The 3,268-nt window shown below is 50.1% G+C and overlaps 1 pseudogene; it reads right to left on the bottom strand.

The window, feature by feature from the left end:
* Positions 1-348: 348 nt before the first annotated feature.
* On the bottom strand, positions 349-2,085 carry LOC100907501 (general transcription factor II-I repeat domain-containing protein 2-like; annotated as a pseudogene).
* Between the last annotated feature and the right edge of the window lie 1,183 nt (positions 2,086-3,268).

The raw sequence follows: 3,268 nt of genomic DNA, 5'->3' as shown, positions 1-3,268 counted from the left end.
TTCCGCAGACCCTTGTCCGAGTAAAGTATTATACACGGATTTCGAGAAGCGTCTGCCAGTTGAGCCGCATCGATATTCATACCTCTGATGGCATGTGCGGTTCCCACGGCGCCGATCTCCAACTTCTGTTGTTCGAGGATTTCGTTTGTTTCCTCTAGTTCAGGGGTGTCAGACTAAAATTTTTGGCGGGCCACATTCGAGCGCCGCAGAAGCCCGCGGGCCACACCGGAAATGTCTTCCGTATTATCGTCGAAAATATATGCTATCCGACCCGGGGGATGCAAGAGGAATACATGATTTGCTCTTCTCAACAATGAAGTTTGTCAGTTTATTTTGAGCTCCTATCAACTACTTTTTAGGGGCGAAACGGACGAGCCGCGATTTGACCCTGGCAAGGCCCTTCAAATCCGCTTCTAATGATGTCGTCGCTATCCTCGATGCGGATGTCAGATGATGCTGGGTCAAGCGCGGTCGTGTATGCGATTTTATCGCTTTCATTCGTGAAAAGTACTGTTCGCACAAATAAGTACTTCCGAAGACTGACAATATCTTGACAGCGTTTTCTCTTATCTTCGTATACTTCGCCGGGGAAACACATTGATAGAACTTGCGAAGATCCACTGAGTCAAACTTGTCTCTGAGCTCCAAGGAGCATCGGAATTCGATCAGCTCTAACTGAAGATCACCTGCCACGCTTGATGCGTCAATGGTGGAAGGGGCTGAGAACAAACGCATCTGAGGTTCGAACTGTCTGAATTCATGGAAGCGCTCCTCAAACTCTATCCTTAGCGCTTCTAGTATTTCTTTGTAATCGGGGCAGCGAGAGATGCTGCTTGTATCTCTCCCGCGCAATGCTGGAAAGTGCGTAAGATCCTCGCGCCCAATTTGATCCTTCCATAGAGTGAGCTTCATCGTGAATGCTCGCACTGCTTCGAACATATCGTGAGCCAAACGTCCTCTGCCTTGCAAGTTCAGGTTGAGAACATTCAAATGTTTCGTCAGATCGACGAAAAACGCAAGGTCGGTCAACCAGTCCTCATCTCCCAATTCACTGAACCAATGGTCTTTCTCTCGGAGAAACTTTTTCACGTGATCCAGCAGCTCGTGAAAACGCCCAAGGCTCTGGCCGCAGCTAAGCCGTCGAACTTTCGTGTGGTACAGCAGCTCCTTCTGATTTGCTCCATCTTCTTCGAGGAGTTTGCGGAATTCGCGGTGGTTCAATCCACGAGCTTTAATGAAATTTATGATCCTCACGACGATTCCCAGGACGTGGTGCATCTTGATGACCTTGGTGCAAAGCGATTCTTGGTGTATAATACAATGTATGTATTTGGATGAAACGATCACGGTTCTCGTGTTTGCTTCTGATATGTTCCCACAAGCGCGCTGCGACGCCGTTCTGCCTACCCACCATCGCCGGAGCGCCATCTGAAGCGAAGGCAGATAACTTGCTGAGCGGCAGGGAAAATGTTCGATTGAGCGTATCAACTGATGGAATATCGCAGCTGAATCCGTTCTGCCGTCCATCGGAACCACATCGAGGAGCTCTTCCACGATGGTCAGATCTGCTTTCACTCCGCGAACGAAGATCGCAAGCTGCGCAGTGTCACAAATGTCGTTCGATTCGCCGATAGCTAGTGAGAAAGCCTCGAATTTCCCGCATTGATCTCTAAGAACGGAGATCAAGTCGTCCCCGATTTCTGTGATTCGATCAGCGACGGTGTTTCTTGACAAGCATACATTCCGGAATTTTCGCATCTGATCGGGACACATGATGGAGCATGCTGAAAGAAGGCAGTCCTTAATGAGTTCCCCATCCGAGAATGCTCTCGAATGCTTCGCTATCAACCGTGATATTACGAAACTTGCTTCCACTGCATCTTCGATATCGTTCCTCGCCTCGGCGAAGTACTGTTGCTGTCTCTTGAACGAGTTCTTGAGTTTCTCTATCTTCTCATCCCTAAGTTTGCCCTCCAGGGCCATCAGCGATTGGTGGGTAGTTTCATAATGACGCTTTGCATTGTACTCTTTGAGAACTGCGATCACGGCGTGACACACAAGACACGTGAGTTTATCTCCGTTCATCACCACGAAATGAGAGTTTTCCCAACGCGGCTTATAGATGTCGCAGACACCTTCAGTGTATGCGCTAGTTACAGAGGAGGCCGCCAGGCGGCGTTCCGTCGACCCTACTGTCAATAGTCAATGACGTCAGCCGCACAGTCGGTCTCCATAATTTAGAGTAGTTCGGTAATCCGAAAGTGATACCTCTGTAAGCCCTTGAGGCAATCATTCATACAATCGATCATGAAATATAATAAAGAGAATGGGCTTGGGTCACTCATGGAGCTGGCAATGCGTCGCGCGTCGGTCGGCGCGTCTCTCCCGCAAACATCGTGTGCACGTCGAGACGTGCCGATTGGGGCGCGTGACCTCAATCATCCGAGAGGCTACGCTGAGACAGGAACTAACCGTCCCCGGCTAACCGCACAAGCGAGCTCGAGGAGCAGACCAGGTCAATCTTGACAAAAGTTGCCCAGTGACTCAGTCCACAAACCAAGTAAAGGATTGTTCTCATTGAAGTACGCAACAATAGACTCTGTTGGGCTGACTGGCCCTGCGTTTCCTGATTGGCAGCATATCGGAATAGTCCGGAGTAACTCCGAGCTTTTTGAAGCTCAATGGCCGTGAGAACACAACCGGACGACGACGGACCGATCATTCGAGCAACTCTGCCGGGATTCATCTTCGAGCGCGGAATCGTCAGCTGATTCGCGCTCTACACGCGACTGGTACATTCAACAAGACGACGTTTCGCCTTGCACGCCCGACAATGAAGTCCCAAGCGAGGATAGATTAAGAACGCAAGACTCTTCGCCTTCACTCTCAAATGCGGTCGCAGCCATGCACTTGCACCGACTCCGCTGACAGAATCAGCATACATACACATACGCTTGTCGACCATCGAAGTCTGCGGTTTAATCCTTCGGCGGATCGAGGGAGAACTTGTCCTTACGGTCTAGCGGGGGGATTCGTTTCACCGGTCTCATTCGATTTAGAAGCTCTCATTCGCGGCAGTCAGCTTCGAGTATGTGGGAAGATGGTGGCGGGCCACGAGAAAAGACCTCGCGGGCCACATGTGGCCCGCGGGCCACGGATTTGACACCCCTGCTCTAGTTTAAGAGATATCTCTTTATTTTTTCTTTCAACTCATCGAGTTGTGTATTCAACTCCTCTATTTGAGTTCTTGTGGCGATGAGCTCTGACC

The sequence above is a fragment of the Galendromus occidentalis genome, unplaced genomic scaffold, assembly GCF_000255335.2.
Source record: "Galendromus occidentalis unplaced genomic scaffold, Mocc_1.1 scf7180000076775, whole genome shotgun sequence".
NCBI classification, from domain to species: Eukaryota; Metazoa; Arthropoda; class Arachnida; order Mesostigmata; family Phytoseiidae; genus Galendromus; species Galendromus occidentalis.
The sequence above is the reverse complement of the archived record's forward strand: the minus strand, read 5'-3'. Positions and strand labels throughout refer to the sequence as shown.